The following is a 22107-nucleotide window of genomic DNA, read 5'->3' as shown; positions in this document are numbered from 1 at the left end:
AGGATCGATCGGGCAGAGATCGAGATAGGAGGCCGCCCAAGAGGGCCAAATCAGCGGGGTATTCTGGAGATTTTCGAGGCGGGCAGCCTCAACAGCAGTCTGGTAGATATCCTCCTCCGTCAGGCCGAGGTACACAGTCCACCGGTAGACGATTTGATGGTGCAGGACCGTCTAGGGCCGGCCAGAGTTCCAGGGCACCAGGTTCGCAGATGACCAGAGGTTCCAGCCAGTCCAGACCACCCAGGCCCCGTTGTTCATATTATGGGAGATCGCACCCAGGGGAGTGCTACCGATCTACATGAGCCTGTTTTGCTTACGGCCGTCAGGGCCATGTTATGCGTGATTGTCCGCTGGCGAGTGGTTCTGGTGGTACAGTTCAGCCGACGGGATCAGCTGCTGGTTCATCCTTTACTCCTTCAGCTATGCGCCCTGCGGGGCGAGGTATGCCGGCACCGGCGGGCCGCGATCGAGGCCGTGGCGGTGTTTCAGATTCTAACGGTCCTTCGAACCGCATATATGCATTGGCTAGCCGCCAGAACCAGGAGGCGTCGCCAAATGTTGTTACAGGTACATTACTGGTTTTCTCCCTATCTGTATATGTATTGATTGATCCTGGTTCTACTGTATCATATATCTCCTCGCTCGTTGCTAGTAAAATTGGAATAACACCCGAACCTATAGAACCATTCGAAGTGGCTACACCGGTTGGGGACTTTATTATAGCGAGGCAGGTATATAAAGATTGTTCTGTGATTATATATGATCGTTGCACTAAAGCTGATTTGGTAGAATTAGATATGCTGGAATTTGATGTTATTATGGGCATGGACTGGTTAGCTTCCTGTTATGCTAATGTTGACTGCCAGAAAAAAGGTAGTTCATTTTTAGTTTCCAGGGGAACCAGTCATAGAGTGGTCAGGGAGTACAGCATCGCCGAGGGGTAAGTTTATTTCATACCTCAAGGCTAAGAAGATGATTCAGAAAGGTTATATCTATCATTTGGTCCGGGTGCACGATACTAAGGCCGAGACACCTACGCTCCAGTCAGTTCCAGTTGTCAATGAATTTCCAGATGTAATCCCAGATGAGCTCCCAGGTCTTCCCCCTGAACGGGAGATAGAATTTACGATAGATTTGTTGCCAGATACGCAGCCCATATCTATACCTCCGTACAGAATGGCACCGGCAGAACTGAAAGAATTGAAGGAATAGCTGAAAGATCTATTGGACAAAGGCTTTATCAGACCCAGTACATCACCCTGGGGAGCGCTGGTATTATTTGTAAGAAAGAAAGACGGGTCACTGCGGATGTGTATTGACTACAGACAGCTAAACAAGGTGACTATAAAGAATAAATATCCCCTCCCCCGGATTGACGATTTATTTGATCAGTTGCAGGGTGCCAAATACTTTTCGAAGATAGATTTGAGTTCAGGCTACCATCAGGTACGGGTACGAGAGGCCGATATTCTGAAGACTGCTTTCAGGACCCGGTACGGGCATTATGAATTCAGAGTGATGTCTTTTGGGCTGACTAATGCTCCAGCGGTATTCATGGATTTGATGAATCGGGTATTCCGGCCGTTCCTTGATATGTTTGTGATTGTATTTATTGATGATATTTTGGTTTATTCACGATCAGCAGAGGAGCATTCAGATCATTTGAGAACAGTTCTTGGCACACTTCGGCAGCAAAACTTATATGCTAAATTCTCAAAATGTGAATTCTGGTTGACCTCTGTGGCATTCTTGGGGCATATTGTCGAAGCAGATGGTATTTGGGTTGATACGCAGAAGATTGAAGTTGTACAGAATTGGCTTAGGCCTACTACACCAACAGAGGTACGCAGTTTTCTGGGTTTGGCCGGATATTATAGAAGATTTTTGGAGAATTTTGCTTCTATTGCGGCACCGTTAACAAGGCTAACTCAGAAGGTAGCAAAATTTCAGTGGACTGATGCCTGTGAGCGCAGTTTCCAGACGCTGAAGGAAAAATTAATTACAGCTCCAGTCTTAGCTCTTCTAGAGGGGTCAGACGGGTACGTCGTTTATTGTGATGCCTTCGGTATTGGGATTGGCTGTGTGTTAATGCAGCACGGTCGAGTCATAGCCTATGCTTCGCGGCAGCTCAGGCCGCATGAGAGAAATTATCCCACTCATGATCTGGAATTGGCAGCGGTGATTCATGCTTTGAAGATATGGCGGCATTATTTATATGGGGTCCACGTTGATATTTATACGAACCATAAGATCCTCCAGTATATTTTTAAACAGAAGGAGCTGAATTTGCGGCAGAGAAGATGGCTTGAATTATTGAAAGATTATGACGTTGATATTTTGTATCATCCTGGGAAAGCTAATGTGGTAGCTGATGCACTGAGCCGCAAGTCCATGGGCAGTTTGACTGATGTGCAGCCTGATAAGAAAGAATTAGTTCGTGAGATTCGTCAGTTAGCCAGCCTTGGAGTCCGTTTGGCAGATTCTGGAGATGCTGGGGTTTCCGTTCGAGAGGTTGCTGAATCATCAATTATGGAAGAGGTAAAGCAGCGTCAGTTCGAAGATCCTGTTTTGGCACAGTACAGAAATGTGGCCCTTAATAAAGAAAAGACTCAATTCGAAATTTCGCCTGAAGGGGTATTATTATATGGAGGCAGATTATGTGTACCGGACGTTGCAGGGCTACGGCGGCAAATCATGGGTGAAGCACATAATGCTCGGTATTCTGTTCATCCTGGATCCACAAAAATGTACCATGATCTCAAATGTTTATATTGGTGGGACGGTATGAAAAGGGACATTGCAGAGTTCGTTGGCCAGTGCCCAAATTGTCAGCAAGTCAAGATTGAGCATCAAAAGCCCGACGAATTACTACAGGAAATGGAAATTCCAGCCTGGAAATGGGAAATGATTAATATGGATTTCATTATTGGATTACCGCGCACTCCACGTAGGTATGATTCTATTTGGGTTATTGTTGAAAGATTGACGAAATCAGCCCATTTTCTCCCGGTCAGGACTACCTATTCGGCTGTGGATTATGCCCGGCTATACATTAGAAAAATAGTAAGGCTTCACGGAGTTCCTACATCCATTATTTCCGACAGAGGTGCACAGTTTACAGCTAACTTCTGGAGGTCATTTCAGGAAGGATTAGGGACTCAGGTGAGTCTTAGTACAACATTTCATCCTCAGTCCGACGGACAGGCCGAACGCACTATTCAGACACTGGAAGATATGTTACGAGCCGGTGTTATCGATTTTAGAGGTAGCTGGGATGATCATTTGCCACTTATTGAATTTGCTTATAATAATAGTTATCATTCCAGCATCCAGATGGCACCGTATGAAGCCCTATATGGTAGAAAGTGCAGATCTCCGATTGGTTGGTTCGATGTGGGTGAAACTAAACTGATTGGTCCAGATGTGGTCCAGCAGGCAGTCGATAAGGTGAAACTCCTCCGAGAGCGATTATTAGCGGCCCAGAGTCAACAAAAATCATATGCTGATAAACGACGTCGACCTTTGGAGTTCCAGATTGGAGACTGGGTATTTCTGAAAGTGTCGCCTATGAAGGGCGTAATGAGATTCGGCAGGAAGGGAAAGCTCAGTCCGCGATATATTGGGCCTTACCAGATTATCCGAAATATTGGGAATGTCGCTTATGAGTTGGACTTGCCATCCGATTTGGAAGCAGTGCACCTGGTATTTCATGTATCTATGCTTCGTAAATGTGTTGGTGATCCTTCCAGAATATTCCCCATAGAAGAGGTCCATGTGACTGAGGAGCTATCCTACGAAGAATAGCCTGTAGCAATTCTGGATCGGCAGGTGAGGAGACTGCGCAACAAAGATGTGCTTTCTGTGAAAGTCTTGTGGCGAAACAATAACCGGGAAGAAATGACCTGGGAGGCGGAGGACGAGATGAAAAAGAAGTATCCTCACTTGTTCTCTACACTTACAGGTAACTTAAATTTTCTTTTTTTAAATTTTTTACATTGGTGGTAAATAATTTATATGTGCTACTCATAAAAAGAAACTCCTCCTAAATGCCTGTAAGACCCTATAAGGCCAATCTAACATTCGAGGACGAATGTTCTAAAGGGGGGGGGGGGGGGGGGAGAATGTTATATCCCGCATTTTTGTGTATTTAGAAAAATTGGAATAATCTCGCTTTGTAGGAAAGGAGGGCTATATTTTATTTTATTTCATATATGTGTGTTATTCATGGAAAATATTGTTGCGGAAATACGGAGGAAGGCCAAGGGCAAAATTGGAATTTTAGAAATTAGTTCTGTGAATTACAAAAATAAGATCCTAATGAATTGGGCTCAAAAAAATAAAAGAGAAATTAAGGCCCAAATCAATAGGGGTGGCCGGCCATGGCCAAGCCCAAGCCCATGGAAAATTAATTCCATGTGACTAATTAATTAAGAGGCTTCATTATATATTTATATCACTAGAACATTCAAGATACAAGGATCAAAAACAAAAGAGAGAGTGAGAGCTTAAGGGGCCATTCGGCCGAACCCCTAAGAGAAAAAAAAATTTCCAAGTCTTTCAACTTTCATCCAAAAATCTCCTTCTTCTTGGATTCTTATTAAGTTCAAGATGTTCTCCGACGTGGTATAATTAGTTAAGCGAGAAAACTCCGTTTGCGGAAAGTGGAAGTTTGAAGAAAAAGGTAAGAATTCTATTCTTTTATGTTATGGAAGAAGTGTATATGTTATAGTGATTAGAGTTGCATGAAAATTATGGAATTGAGGTGTGTGGGTGCATGGCGTGTGTGTGTGTGAAGTGTGTGCATGGCCGTGAGCCATGGTGGTGAGGGGGAGAGATGAGTTGAATTCCATTTAGTTTGTTAGTTGTGTCGTTGTGGCGTTTGTGATGTAAATAAGGGTTTAATGAATTGAGTCGGCATTGAAATTGGTTGTAGCTTGTTATGGGGAATTATGTGTTTTTAATAAATTTTTTAGGTAATTATGGAAATAGAATTCTAAAGTGTGAATTATGGTTGCCATTAATGAACTTGGAAGAAGACAATGCAATTTGGTAGTTTCGTTGTATTTGTAGAAGTTTCGGATGGAATATGGAGTTGGCGTGATTGCTTGAATCTTTGAATATTGTTTGGAATGCTATTGAATTATGTTTGAATAATCTTGAATTAGTTAATGAATATGGAAAATGTTGATATTAGTTTGATAATGTGAAGTTGGAATGGAAGTGTTGCATTATGTAGAAAGTAAGAATAATTATGTAAGAATGTGTTTTGTTGTGATTGTCGATGTTGTTGGTATTGTTGTGGGGGTTGTTGTTGATATTATAGCCGAGTTAACTCTCGGGGATGTTGAATTTATAGGGGAAATGCTGCCGAAATTTCGGTAGACAAATATGGATTTAAGTTTGAATTCTTAAAAGCTTGTAATTCACATTTGGTAATTATGACCAATTGTAGATTTTGGTGGAAACGGGAGTTGAGCTCGGACGAGCGTAAGACGCGAATAAGGTATGTAAAGCCCTACCTTTCCTTCTTTTGGCATGTCCTAGGTGTACTAGGTTTGGATTAGAGCCTCGGGGAATATTCTATTCATCGAAATCTGCGTTTACTTTTAGTACTATTTCATTCAGTGAAATTGAATTAGAACCTTACATTTTGTTGGAAGAAACGTCCAAACATTCGTAACTTTCACAAACGTAATCGAATCGCCCTGAAACTTTCATGGATGACTCCATAGGGTCTAATGTTTGTAAATTTCGTACGCCACCTCGACTTGACCCGAGGTGGGTCCACTAACCCCGAGACTCCTTCGTTTGTCCTATTCGACTTATCTTTGTATGATATCAGAAAGAGACTTTTGCTTATGATTTTATCTACTAAAGAATAATGTCTTGATTGCTCCATTATATTCTGATTTACATCTTGAACTATAAACACGATTTCAGAAGTACTTTTGTGAGATAGACCCCCTATTGATCAGTTGTTCAAACTAGTTTGCCTAATTTGTTGTCATATGATTATATCAAGTCTTCACAAATGTTTTTATATGTAAATTGCATTAGTTTCTCACTACTCCGCTCGTGCACGTTATTATGATATCGTTCGCCGGATCCCGGGCCGGTTTTGTGATCGTGCGTATTATGACATATTCGGCAGTATGATGTGCTACGGTTCCCGAGACCTCGCCATAGGGCCGGGTACCATTTATGGAGTTATGCTGTGATATGGCTTATGATATGTTTTGATGATATGATATGTTGTGATGATATGTTATGTTCGGGGTTTGTACGGAGATTTGAAACCTTCTGGAGTATGCTGTGTTGTGGCACCAGCGTCGGAGTGGTGACCACGTTCCTGAGCCTTATGCATGATTTTTATTTGCATTATATATACATATGTTTTCAGCACGGACTTTGATGTACTGGATCGGTGTTTACTTCCAGTACCCCTTTATGTCAGCTATGGTTTGGATTTCTGTACTCTATGCTTTAGATACTCAGTACATCTTTCGTACTGAACCCCTTTCTTCGGGGGCTGCGTTTCATGCCCGCTGGTACAGAGACTCGTGATCCGCCAGAGTAGGCCACACCTTCTGCCAGTACAGAGTGCTCCTTTTGATTCGGAGCCCATATTTTGGTATATATCTTTGTCATGTATTTGTTTCTGTATATTTGGCTATTTGGGGTACGGCGGGGCCCTATCCCGTCATATGTTTCCGTTTTGATCTGTAGAGGCTTGTAGTCATATATGTGGGTAATGGTTCGTGTGTGTGTTCGTTCTGTTTATGATTTGCGTCTTAATGCGGTCCTGTCTGTTATAGCGGCCATGGTGGCCCACATGTTTGTATATGTGCATATATTCGGCGATGTGTATTCCGCCGCCCCTTCTGACTTTGATATGATATTTTTTGACGTGCGACCGCTTAAGATAATAGTTGCTTCCAATCTGTTTAAGATAATTAATATGAAATTTGAGTTAAATTAGAATATGACGAGTTAGTATGTAAGTCTGTTTGGGGTGTCCAAATGGGGCACCAGTCGCGGCCCATGGAGCTGGGTCGTGACACTACTGCCATACAAGCCTCCTGCAACCCTGGCTCTAATCCCATCACGTATCGGTGAACTCTATCTTCCATTTCCTGCACTATAGAAGGGGCATATCTGGCCAAAGAATCAAACTCCACACTATACTCTCTAACAGACATGCTACCCTGACCGTAAGTTAAGGAACCTATCGACCCTTGCCCGTCTCAACTCGGGTGGCATATAATGACGCAAGAAGGCATCTGAGAATTCCTGCCAAGTCGGCAAAAGGGCATCCCTATCCCTCCATAATCTCCATGACTGAAACCAATTAATTGCTATACCCTGCAATCTATAAGCAGCTAACTCAACAGATTCTGTAGCGGATGCCTTCATCACATTTAAGGTATGCTGCATACCATCTATGAACTCTTGAGGATCAGAATTAGGGTCCGTTCCCTTAAATTCTAGGGGATCTAATAAGAAAATCTCGAGCCCTGGCACTAGCAGCCCTATCTAGATACTCATGACCCCTATCCCGTCGTCCAGCCTGGGTAGCAAGTATCTGAGTCAACAAACGTATAGCATCTCTCATCTCTCTTATCTCCTGAACCTGAGCATCCGGCTGAGGGACTGGAGGTACTAATGTTGGGGCTAGATCAGGTGCCCCTCTGAGCTCCTCCGGAGGTGGGGAAGTAGGATAACTCTGGGACTGAATGCGTATCCCAGCGTAAGTCTGAGCTCTGGTAGACCTGGGGGCTTGGCTAACTGCCTCATCCTCGACTGATTTGCCCTTCTGGGCTGCTGTCGCTTTACTCTTCCTAGTCATCGCTAAAATCATACAAGATTATTAGATCAAAGACTTCACTTATGACACAGCTCTATTCGCATGATCTCCAAAATGAAAGAAGGAATGACACCCTATTAATGTCTTGTAGCCTCCTGTTTATAGATGTGGTGCACAACACACCGCTAAACAAGACTCTACTAGACACCGTCTGCGAACATGCCGAGGACTGAACTGCTCTGATACCACTTTTGTCACGACCTGACCTAGGGCCATGACGAGTGATCGAGCTTAACCTGGCCGATAACCCAACTTATGTTACCTGTACTCAAACGTGGCATTCAATAAGGTTTATTTGATTAAGTTCGAAAGCTTTAAATAGAATACCAAAGTCGACCTGTTACCCAAACATCTCAAACCTACTTATATATATACATAACGTATCACAATGCAAGCCAACGAGGCTGCCCACACTTCTGTACACAAAACAATGGCCGGCAAGGCCAAACAGTATCCATGACACCCACGCTGTCCGCAGACTACTAGAAGAGTATGACCGTGCATAAGTGACGGGACAGGGTCCCGTCGTGCCCATAATATATACACCCAAAATTATACCAAAACAGGAACAGTCTCCGAAGCAAGTGGAGCTGTCTGACTCTCAATGCTGACTCCTCCTAGGTGGCTGGGTTGTCGAACCGCGTCCCTGAACCTGCGGGTATGAAACGCAGCCCCCCGAAGAAAGGGGGTCAGTACGGAATATGTACTGAATATGTAAGGCAGTATTAAGTCATAAAACAAGGAAAACACAGCAGTAAACAAGTTTAGGAATCAAACCGGGAGTAACCTGGAACAGCATTCTGAACCATGTCATGTGGCCCTTACACAAATTCTAGCATACACAATATATTTATAGAATATCCTACTCGTAGCCGCTTCCGGCTAATAATACAATAGTCCCTTCGGACGGCCGCTTCCGGCTAGTATCACAATAGTCCCTTCGGACGGTCGCTTCAGGCATAATAATGATGGCCCCTTTGGGCAGCCGCTTCCGGCTTAATAATGATGGCCCCTTCGGGCAGCCGCTTCCAGCTTAATAATAATGGCCCCTTCGGGCAGCCGCTTCCGGCTTAGTAATATCATAATCCAGCTGATCAGGTGGAACAATAACAATACATATGATATACAGTATGAATATGTAATGAAGTTACAAAACGTTGCTTGTCAATATAGTATGAAACATTTTATAGAAGTCAAGACATGAGTCATCATAGAGTTCCTAAGAATAGAAGCTGATATATATCGACTATTATCCAACGTACAAAAAGACTGAAGGGGAAAACCCAATCACTTAATAGTTCTAGTATCAAGAAGTGAATAAGAATCATGAATCACATTCGGAACCTATGAATAGAGTTACCCCAAAGTTCATATCATTCATCACTTACATCTAAGACATGCCAAAAGAAAGAAGGGACAACTTTACATACCTGTTAGCGGCTATTTGTAACCCGTTCGTCTTGACGCTCTTTTAGCCTATTAATATAAGAGTAACGTTATCGTTTGCAGCTATACTTTCTGGTTCACAAATCTATAGCCCATTTCTTATAGAACCTATATTTCAGCTTATGTATTCTCGTTTAGGGTTTTCTATTATCTAAAGACTTAACGAAAATCGGGCAGCACTTCCCCTATATATTCGCCTATCTCGAATTTCCAATTGCTCCCCTGTTGACACAGAAATACCAACAACAACATATGGACATAATCATATTTTCAATTCCTTCAATTTCCTAAGGATAACAACATGTTCATATCAACACAACTTCAACCTTAACTTTCTAATTCTTTTCATTCCTTCACCATATAATCCATGACAACAACAACTATAATGCAACTTAAAATTACTTTACCATGTCTAATTAAATCAGCCCCCTACACGGCTAAATTTACATTTTAACATCAACATCTACAACTTCTCACATTCATCACAATTTACCAATTTATACTAGTTTAATCACCTCCAAAAAGTGCTAAAAAAAGATTAAATCATACCTTAACAAACTTGGCTCCTTAATATTGTTAATTACTTGGATGCTACAATAATTCCACACCTCCAATTATTTTTTTTCTCTACCTCTCCCTCGGCTAAAAGCCTTCCATGGCCGAGCCTCACTTTCTCTTTTTTTTTGTTCTTGATTGATTTTTTTTTCAACTGAACACAATGACTTATGAGTCATTTTAGCCATATGTATATGGCTTGCCTAGGCCTTACACGTGCCTCCCACATGTGTCATCCATTGGTGTCTTTTGTCTTTTTTTTTTTTCAATTTAAACATCGGGTGGGGCCCACTAGCATAATTAACTTTAATTAATTTATTTAATTACTAATTCCCGCTTAATAATCTAATCACAATTAATTAATTCCTAATCTCCAATAATAATATTTATTATTATTATTATTATTATTATTATTATTATTATTATTATTATTATTATTATTATTTTTACACTAAATAAAATTTATAAACAATTAGTTCTAATTTAAAAATCGAAAACTAAGGGTTTCTATTCCGTGTCCGGGAAGGGTTCCGTCTTTAACTCGCGTCGATTTTTCTACGTATAACTCGACATATAAAAATACGGGGTATAACATTGAGACACGAACTCTGCTACGTCTTTCTTCATTCCGTCCCACCAATATATGGATTTAAGATCATGGTACATTTTCGTCGCTCCCAGATGAACAAAATAAAGGGAACAATGGGCTTTCTCCAAAATCTGATGATGTAACTTGCAACATTCGAAAAACACAATCTGCCTCGACATCTGAGAACTCCATTTGCAGAAATCTCAAGGGATGACTTTTTCTTCTGAGGAAGTGTATTTCTATAATGAACTAATATGGGATCCTCATACTGGCGTTCTTTCACCTCAACTACTAGTGACGAAACAGTTGAATTCTGAAAGGTGACTCCTATTTTGCTCGAGTCCATTACCCGAACTCCTAGACTAGCTAACTGCTGAAGCTCACGAGCTAACTCTCTCTTCCCTAGCTAAAAATCACATAAGCTTCCCATATATCTACGGCTAAGAGCATTAGCTACAACGTTTGCCTTCCAGAGATTATATAGAATTCTAACATCATAATCTTTCAACATCTCCAACCATCGCCTTTTCCATAAATTCAGATCTTTCTTCTTGAAAATATAATGGAGACTCTTGTGATATGTATAAATATCAACGCGAACACCATACCAATAATGTCTCCACATCTTCAATGCATGAATCACAACAGCTAACTCAAATTCATGGGTTGGATAGTTTTTATCGTGCTTTCGCAACTGCCTTGAAGCATTAACAATAACTTTACCATGCTGCATCAACACACAACCTAACCCCATGCCTGAAGCATCACAATACATCACATAGCCTTTTGATCCTTCTGGAAGTGTCAGAACTGGGGCCGAAGTCAGCCCATCTTTCGATTTCTGAAAACTGCGCTCACAAGCATCCGTCCATTGAAATTTAGCAGATTTCTATGTCAGTTTCGTCAATGGTGCAGAAATAGAAGAAAATCCTTCTACAAATATTTTGTAATAACCTGCCAAGCCCAGGAAACTATGAACTTTTGTAGATGTTGTAGGTCTCGGCCAAGTCTTTAAAGCTTCAATCTTCTGGGTATCCACCGGAATGCTATCAGCTGAAATAATATGCCCCAGAAAAGTCACAGAATTTAACCAAAACTCACATTTTGAAAATTTTGCATATAGCTCTCGAGCCTAAAGAACTCTAACCACGGTACGTAAATGATCTGCATGTTCTGCCTCGGATCGAAAATATACCAGGATATCATCGATGAACACAATCACAAATGAATCTAGAAAAGGCCTAAGCACATTAATTAACCCGAACGACATTACCCAAAATTCAAAGTGACCATATTAATTTCTGAAGGCCGTCTTAGGAATATCTTTCTCCCTAACTCTCACCTGGTGGTATCCCGATCTTAAGTCTATTTATGAAAATCATTTGGCACCCTGCAACTGATCAAATAAATCATCAATTCTTGGGAGCGGATATTTATTCTTGATCATCACCTTATTTAGCTGCCTGTAATCAATACATATTCGCAAAGAGCCATCTTTATTTCTTACAAAGAACACAGGTGCTCCCCACGGCGACGAACTAGGCCTAATAAAGCCTTTCTCAAGCAAATCCTTCAATTACTCCTTCAACTCTTTCAATTTTGCAGGAGACATTCTATAAGGAGAAATAGATATGGGTTTAGTATCTGATAGCACATCAATAGAAAAATCAATCTATCTCTCTGGTGGAAGGCGTGAAAGCTCATCCGGAAACTCATTCACCACAGGGACAGATTAGAGAGTTGGTGACTCTGCCTCTACATCCTGAACCTGGACTAAGTGATAAATACAACCTTTAGAAATCCTCCTCCTTGCCTTGAGATAGGAAATAAACCTATCTCTCGGAGATGCTGTATTATCTTTCAATTCCAAAACTGGTTCTCTCAGAAACTGGAAATGAACCATTTTTGTTCTACAATCACCATTGGCATAGCAAGAAGCCAGCCAATCCATACCTATAATGACATCAAAATCCACCATTTTCAACTCATGTAGGTCAGCCATTGTATGTAACAACCCGTTTCATCATTACTGTGAATTTCAAAGGAAGACGACAACTATGGCCCCTTAATAGTGTCTCCACCTAGTCACATCCTAAAAACCTTTTAAGACAAACCAAGATCGTTGTATGCACCGTGTAAGGAATAGAAACGTGGGCGAATAGACCAAACTTGACCGCCATAGCGGTTGTATTGACGATAAAGCGGTGACGCTGTAGCGGTGTACTAACCGTCATAGCGGTAAGTGCACATGGCCTCACAGCCGCCATAGCGGCATATTAGCCGCCCTAGCGGTACCGCTGGGGCGGTATCGCACAGTGAATTTCCCTATTTAAGGGATCATTTTGAGAATTGTCCCATTTTTCCATAACCCTAAATTTCAGCTGCCCAATTCGGTGGGAAAGCATACAAATGAGATTTTTAGTCCTAATAAATCCTTCTAACACCCTCCAACCCTCTTTCCACCTAAGAAGTTACTCCTAAATAAATTCATCTAGAGAATCATCAAGTGGGTGTTTCAAGTAACCTAGAGTTGGAAGAGTGATGAGGTAGCAACATTTCCCCCTAAATTCTCTCTATGCCACGTCCCATGTTCTTCACAAAAAATGAGCTAATAACCTAGATCTCTACACTCTTTTTCCTTTAAAAATAGATTTTTGTATGGATCTTGGAAATGGGTTCTTCCCAAATATAAGCTTGAAAATGGGAAAATCTCTTAGCATTGGTATAGAAGAAAACTAGAGGTGGGTTAAGACCCCCAAACCTCCTTATTAATCCAAATCTCTTATGAAGGATTCAAGTGGAAAGCATTAATCTTGGCTAACATGGTTTTCTCCAAACTATTTCATGTGGATTGCGATGTGGCGATCAATTGAAAAAATCAATGGAAGTTCATGGCACCCGCTCGACCATGAGGTAGGTTATGGCTTCCCTTTGGTAGACTCCGGTTAGTTTCCCGTATCGTTGTGATAGAAGGAACGGAGAATGCATGTGTAGGAAATCGGAGATTTGGGATGGAAATCTAGGTTGGTATTGTTGTGTGACTTGTTTGTTCGGACTTTTGGCCTATAGATTATTTAGGTATCAATGTGGTTTTCCTTGATTATCGGTGGATTTATGTGACTTGGGAGTAGCGGATGGAACCTAGTTGTGTCTAATGATGAAAACTTCCTATAATACCTGATTAATTGAGTTATATTATTTATGGTAAGTCTAACCGTTAAACAAGAGGATAAAATGTACCAACGGTTGCGATTGAGTTCTAAATTAGATTTGACGGATAACTTCGAGTGTGGAGTAAGATCCTTGTTCTGAACTAATAGGCTGAGGTAAGGAAGTGGTATGGTGTGTATTAACTGATTGATCTGATATGTGTGTTGGGACTAGCCACCCCGTTATGTGTACCTTAAATTGTTCTTTTTTCCTGACTTGATGTCATGAGTAATTGGTATATATTAAATTCTGTTTTATCGTCTTGATTGGGATAGAATTGACATACCCATTGTTGGTATTTGTACTTGGATATATTGTTGGCATACCCACTGTTGGCATTGTGATGTGATACGTTGTTGGCGTATCCCCTTGTGGTTTACTTGTGATATTGAACTTGATCGATTTACATATGCATTGCACGCATTCTCTCATATTCATGATGCATGGTTGATACTCGGTGATGATCCGGTATCGTTGATTGAGCGAAACTGATAACTTGGTAAACTCTTTACTTGAGTGATTGTGAAAAGGTTGATGTCAGAATATCCATTCCGGAATCGTTGATTGTATGAAACTGACATTTGATAAACTCTTTTGCTTGATTGATTGGGAGAAGGCCAATGTCTGAGGTTCAATTCCGAAATAATTGATTGTGTGAAACTGATATTTGACAGACTCTTTACTTGAGTGATTATGAGATGGCCGATGTCCAATGATCTATTCCGACATCATTGTTGCATGGTCGATTCCGATGATATCCCGAAATCGTTGTTAGTGCATAGACTTCGCGGGTCACCCCAGGGTGGTGCTGGTGAGACTCCCCTCGTGGGAAAAGATTCAGGGTCCCGTTTGTCTGTTGGGCAAAGATTCGGGACGGGTGGCACTTATACTTTGCGAGTCACGCTGGGTTGTGCTACCGAGACGTCGATATTTCCATCTGGAGTACATATGTACACCTCATTTTCATGGTATGGCATTCCAGTCATACCATTATTGCATTGCATTGCATTATGACTTGATTTAGATGTTTACTGATTGGATTGTGATAATTGGATTGGGTCGGATATAGTTAGATTTGACATATTCGGGTTAGATGCTTTACTTAGGTAATGATGGGTGTTGGGTCTGGATTTGTTGTTGTACTTGATGAAGTAGCTATAGGTCGTCCGGAATCTTATCTATGTGTTCAGTCTTTCTGTGCTGTAGAATAATGGGTGTCCTAGTGATGAGTTGACCACTAGGTTAAAACGAATGATTAAATGATATGGAAGTGGTGAGATTGTTATGAGTCTGACTGGTGAGTATTGGAGTGAGGTTAATGATATAAAAAGGGTATTGTTGTATATTATGTGATAGATAGATGTATGAATTGGTAGAGTTGTTATCATGACTGTCTGTGAATTCTTTACTGATATGTGTACACGTGGTTTGTACTGATATTACACTTGCTACACCCTTTTTGGGTGTAGATTGTTTCAGGTGATCGATCGAAGCATATGTGGAATTACACGGTGCTTATCTGGAAGGCCTTCTCCCACTTTATTCTAGGATGGAGGTTGAGTCTTAGAGTGTAGTGGAAATCTATATTTACTTAGTCGCTCTTGTATTAGTCTAGACCAGGTCATGAAAAATTGTATTGAGTCTGGAATCACGTATTGTTGTAATCATATAAACAGTTTAGTTTATTGAATATATTATGGAGTTCCACTGTATTTCTACTTATCTAATGCTATTAAATGATTTGTTACTTAATTGACGTGTCTATGAATGAGAGGGTTCACCTACCGAGGTGGGAAAGGTAGGTGTCCGCACGGTCCGAAATGGGTCGTGACATAGTATGATGGTCACAAATCACAACCACATAATTTCTATATACCCGACTAGCTATCGCTGGGTCACCGATGGGTGTAGACACTTCAATAGGCTTAATTGGCTCGGGTTTCACCCCAATACGACAACAATATATGGAGTAATATATGAAAATGTAGAACCTGGATCAATCAATGTATACACATCATAAGAAGATAACGATCGTATACCTGTGACAACATCGGGGGAAGACTCAAGATCCTGTCGCCCAGCCAGAGCATAAATACGGTGCTGAGGACCACTAGAACTAGGTGCTCCTCCTCTACCTCTACCATGACCTGCTTGTGTCTGTGAACCTTGCCCCGGAGGACGTATAGATATGACGAACCTGCTGCTGACCTTGTAGTCTAAACCGCACCTCTACTACCTTGGAATGGACACTCACGCATATGATGGCCTGACTGGCCGCAAGGATAACAAACATCTGAACCTAATCGGCATGGTTTCCAATGTAGCTTACCGTACTGAGTACATCGTGGTAAGGGTGGTCTCGTCTGGCCTGAATCAACCCTATACTGAGAACCCGAAGCTCTGACCCGGTTCGGAGTGAATAAGTCTATCAAATCTCTGGCTTTTAAATTGTGGAGGTGCACTAGTCGCTGAATGGCCTGAGTGCCTAGAATACTATTGCCTCTGCCCTCCTCTAAACACACTAGCCGGACCCGAAGATCTAGCCCTCTTACTATAACCCCTATCATGCCCACGCTTACTCCTTTGCTGTTGTTGCCGTTCTTCCAAATTCTGGGCATGGGCCTAAATGCGAGAAATATCCATACCTTCCTGAAGTGAGGCTGTCAAGAACTTATCCATCAAATGTATCCCTAAACCATTCACAAACCGGTGAACACGATCTCCCATATCAGCTACCATGGCCGGAGTATACCTGGCCAAAGAATTAAAATAGAGGCTATACTGTAGAGCACTCATACTTCCCTGTCTAAGATTTAAGAACCTGTCAACTCTAGCCCGTTGCACATTTGGCGGCAAATAGTGTCAGAGGAAAGCATCTACAAACTCTTTCCATACTGGTGGAGGTGCATTGACTCCTCTAGAAGATATCCAAATAGTATACCAATGAACCACAACATCCCGTAATCTATAGGAAGCCAACTCTATCGACCCAACGTCCGAAGCATGTATTACCCACAATGTTCTCAATATTCCATCTATAAAGCCCTGCGGGTCTTCGTCTGATTTTGACTGAAAGAATTTTGGAGGATTCAAACTAATAAAATAACGGGCTTTGGCACTGAAAGCTCTATCACCATGACCCGTACCTTGCCGCTGAGCCTGAGCGGCGACTAACTGAGTCAGCAAATGGATAGCCTCTTTCACCTCTTGGCCTGAGGCATCTGGTGGAGGAACTGGGGGTGCTGGAGCTGGAGCTAAGGCTCCTTCATGCTCCTCTGAAGCAGGTGGAGTATGAGAAGACCGAGGTGAAACCTCATTTTGGGACTCACCCTCCTCTATATCTATTGGCGGTACCCTCTCAGTCTGCCTTCCTGCCACTGTCTTGCCCTTTTGGGCTGCTGTAGTTTTTCTCTTTATGGGCATCGCTAAAAACATAACACACGGTTACGGAAAGAGAAATCCTTATATCATGGCTCTATCGCATGATCTATGATGAAGAAGAAGGTCATTCATTCCTAAATGCCCGCAGCCTCCTATTTATAAGTGTAGAGCGCTTCACCCCCATAAACAAGAGTCTACTGAACACGGCTCGTATATACACCGTAGGACGAACTGCTCTGATACCACTTTTGTCACGACCCAACCGGAGGGTCATGACGGGCAACCGGAGCTAACTTACCGAGTACCTCTTTACATATTCTCATAATCACATCTAGATGGGACACATGGCTATCTCATACTTACAATGTGCTAAATGACATAATTTCCATCAAACATAGGCACCTCTATAAAAATATCATTAACTATACCCTTATATATATACCAGCCGACAAGGCTATCAAAACGATATACAAAATACAAACCAACAAGGTTGAGGAATGTCTAGCTATACACATCTTTCTACGAGCCTCTACGAAGAGTATGTAATATCATAAAATACGGGACAAGACCCCGCCATGCCCATATATGCACACAAAAGAATAATACGAACTATTGCTGCTCCGGATCAAATGGAGCACCTCTATCCAATCACTGGTGAAGCATCCAAAAGGCTTTGTCTGTCTCCCTGTCTACCTGCGGGCATGAACGCAGCGTCCACAACAAAAGGACATCAGTACGAACAATGTACTGAGTATGTAAGGCATGAATAGTAACATGATAAAAGCATAAAGAATGACATAAGATAAAAGAACCATTTATACCTCATGATACCTCTTAAGACGTTCGTCATGCTTACTTAACCTTTCTCTAAGGGAAACATCTTATATATATCCATATACATACCAATACAATACCGTACCCGGCCATATAGACTCGGTATTATCCGTACCCGACCATAATAAGGTTCGGTAATATTCGTACCCAACTGCAGAGGTATGCACGCAATAGATATCATACCCGGCCATATAAGCTCGATATCACAAAATAGATATATACATATATGACATACATGAGTATCCAAAGGAACATTACAACTCTATCGGGGTGACATAAAGTCCGTAAACCCCCGATTTCTATTATGGGATCACCATCATCATCATCATCATCACTATTATCATCATCACTATGGAGAGCTTTTATCAATAATATCTTAAGAATCTTGAGAGTCATGAACTTCTAGAATTTCTAGGAATAGGACATTGCGAGACCGCTGCAGCAATGGATTAAATGCCGTAATAGTCGACAGTTACTGTTAGCCGTGTTTTTCACTTGAATTTGTTTCTTCTGGGTTGAGTTCCCTTGCCTTATCTTATGATTATCTATCATCTTAGGCTTGAATTTATGGTGCAAATGTATGGGGACTAGTTGGAGAAGATGAGTTTCTACCATAGCAGTGAGAATTGAATAATAGGCTTTGAATATTAGTTTAATTGGTGAGTCTTGCCCACAATAAGATGGGATTTCATGAAGTAGTAAATCATAAGCTTGAATCTCTAATCTAGACTAAGATTGATTAAGGATAAAAAGGGGGATCGTTCGAAACAAGAGCTAATAATTTGAGAGTTATGTTGAGGTTGTACAATGTGAAGTCGACTCGAGGGTTATGTATGAATTGGTAAGTTCTAGTATGTCATAGGCTATAGGGGACATTGGTTGGATAACAGAAACGAAGACTTTAGTGGTTATTGTGTTACTTATGGCTGGTGAGAGATGATATTATTTATTGTACTATATTTTCATATTTACCTATATGGTTATTGAGCGTACATATATGTTTGTTGGTTGGTGTTCCCGAGTTGTACGATATCTTGCTAAGGTAAGACTTATTTCTGAGATCTCTGAGTTATGTTTCGTCGTATTAAAGTAATGGTGATCTTAGTTAAATTAATTGTCTAAGTCAGAAAAAGGTTAAGTATGAACTTTGTGAAGCAGGTGTCTGAGTCCCGGTTTGTTGAGACTGATATGAGGAATAATTAATAAATGGATGGTAGTTAAGATTTTTCTAAGAGTTGATATATTGTTGTGACTTCTTGATAAATAGTAGATTTGTCATAATGTGAGAAATATAGGGATGTTAAACAGTTCCGATAGGACGAGATGTTATGAAGAGTGTCCTAACGAATTAGTCTCGAGGAAAAAGGGTAAATGAGTTAGTGGCATAGATAAGGTTGTTGGGTTTCACGTGGTCCTTTTGTAGTATTAAGTAAGTGATAGAAACAGATAGGTTCGGCTAAGTCCATCATAAACTGTTACTTGGCTTGAATGGTTGATAGGTAAAAGGTTGACATAGTAGTATTAAACAAAGCGTGTCGAGATATGAAATCTTAGTTTACTGATCTAAGAAAGATTTGTTGTTTGCGTTGGTGATCATAAGGGTCTAGAGAAGTTGTAATCGTCAGAAGTATAAATTTGGATTAGTATGATCAAACTCTGATATATTAGATGTGTCACAACCCACAGTTTTGTACATTGAGGTTCGTTAGGCGTTAGTTGTTCAATTGTAAACACTGGAGTTATTTTCTAAGGTATATGAGATTATATGTGCCCATCTTATGGCTATGAGGGTTTAAGTTCATGTAATAGGTTATGGAAGGATTGGAGGACAAGTGAATTAAGGAAATTAAGTTGTTTGGAACATTGGAGAAAGAATGGGCAAGGTGTCGTATGATAATTTTGGTCCAACTTGAGAAAGGAAGAGCTCCTAGTTTATCGGGAGTTTGAAGTGAAACAAAAGCCTAAATTGAAGTTCAGGAAGTCTAGTTTCCAACACAACCAACTACGCGTAGATCCGACATCGGAATCAAACATTATGAGCATTTTAAGATGGACTGCCAGAGCAGGGATTAACCCTGCGCGAACATGCCTGGAGGTGGCGCGAACGCGTAGAGAAGTAACTGGGCTACTCTGCGCGAATGCGCCCCAAGGTGGCTCGAACGCATAGAGAAAAAATTAGGTCAGTGTAAACCGACTCTAAAACAATAAAAAAAGGGGGTTTACCACTTATTTTCATCCAAACATCCTTCAAAAATATCCCAAACTCTTTGGAACTTTCTTCCAATTTCCACCCATAAAATTTAAGCCTAAATCAAGTGAAATTTCGGGATTTAGGTTCGGATAGCGTATAGTTGTGATTATAGTATCGTATTGCGGTGAATCATGGATTGGATTCAAGGTGAATATTGAAGATATTGCGGTTCTAGTGGGAACAAGGTAAGAATATCTCCTTATTGATATTGATTTCGGTTTAATTACAGAGATAGAGCTATTAAATGATCGTATAATGAATTAATTGGTTGGGAAATTGGATAAACATCGTGTGGGATGTTTTATGGAGTATTTTTGTATTGATGATAATGTTGTTGATGTTAGTGTTGTTGTTGTTGTTGTTGTTTGTTGGTATTGTGATTTCGGGCTAGGGATATAAATAGGGGAGATGCCGCCCGTATTTTAGCAGATTCTAAAAGGATTTAATTTAAAGGCTTAAGACAAGCATATGATGATAAGCCTAACAATAGTATGAATTCTCTTGAATGTAGATTTGCGAGCTTGGGATAAGCGTTAAGTAGTTAAGGAGACCCAAAAGGTATGTTACGGCTAAATCCCTTTCTTTCTAGAGGCATGATTCTCTTTTCATGAATCCATACATACTTTCCATAACGTCCTTATTCCCAAAAAGCTAGAAGTTCATGATTCTCAAAGTCTTTATGATGCTAAAGATATATGTTTTCTATGATGGTAATGATGATGACGATGATCCCATTCTAGAGATTCCAAAGTTTGTGGTTTTGATACTATTATGAGATTATTGAGCTTACTTCATGATTTCCTTGATTTTATTCATTGTTGTTGATCTCACCTTATGATAATTGTTCCTTCAAGGTGGGATATAGCGATGATGATTGTTCCATAACTTAAATCGGAGGCTACCGACCTTACGTCACTCCGATAGAGTAGAGATGTTTAATTGGGTATATATATATATATATGTATGTATGACATTATCGTGCCTACATGGCCGGGCAGCACCACTAGTGGGCGGCGTGGGATGATTACTCCGGACGCGGGCTAATGATGATATATGGATCGGGTTGCACGTTCCGCAACACTATTATATTATACATATATGAAAAAAAATAAGCATGCATGGTATCCACCCTACGATGCAATCAGATGTACGGGTTATCTCTTTATCTCATGTTATGTTTCATATCTCGTGTTATGTTATTATTCATGCCTTACATACTCAGTACATTGTTCGTACTGACGTCCTTTCTTATAGACGCTGCGTTCATGCTCGCAGGAAAGCAGGGAGACGGACCAGATCCTTTGGAGCTTCATCAGCGGAGTCTCAGGAGCGCTCTATTTTCTTCGGAGCTGCAGTCTATTGGTATTACTCTTTTTTATATATACTTGGGCATGGCGGAGTCCTACCCCGTCTTTATGGATTCTTGTATTCTATATAGAGGCTCGTAGACAAATGTATGTAGTTAGATGTTCCATAACCTTATCAGTCCATGTTGTTGTATAATATTGTGGTAGCCTTGCCGGTTTGTGATGACGAGCATAGTTGTTGATGATTATACAGAGATGTACCGTCATCTTATGATATATATGCCTTTACATATTATGATACCTATGAGCTATCCTTGTGGTCCACCTAGAAATGATTATGAGATGTATGTTAAGACGTGCTCTGTATGTTAGCTCCGGGTGCCCATCATGGCCCTCCGATTGGGTCGTTATAAAAGTGGTATCAGAGCAGTTCATCCTAGGGTATGTTTACAAGCCGTGTCCAGTAGAGTCTTGTTTGTGGGTGTGAAGCGCGCCTCACTTATAAACGGGAGGCTGCAGGGTATTTTGGAATAATTGACCTTTCTTTCTTATCTTAGTGTTACACCCCTCGTGTTCATAGAGGTAGAACTTATGATTTTCAAGTTGTGTATGCCTTGGGAATTGAGATCAGAGCCTGAGTTTTGGTGGTAGAAAGTGTCCTGCCCCGTGT

This window comes from Lycium barbarum, chromosome 12 (assembly GCF_019175385.1).
Source record: "Lycium barbarum isolate Lr01 chromosome 12, ASM1917538v2, whole genome shotgun sequence".
NCBI lineage: Eukaryota > Viridiplantae > Streptophyta > Magnoliopsida > Solanales > Solanaceae > Lycium > Lycium barbarum.
Note: the sequence above shows the minus strand (reverse complement) of the source record.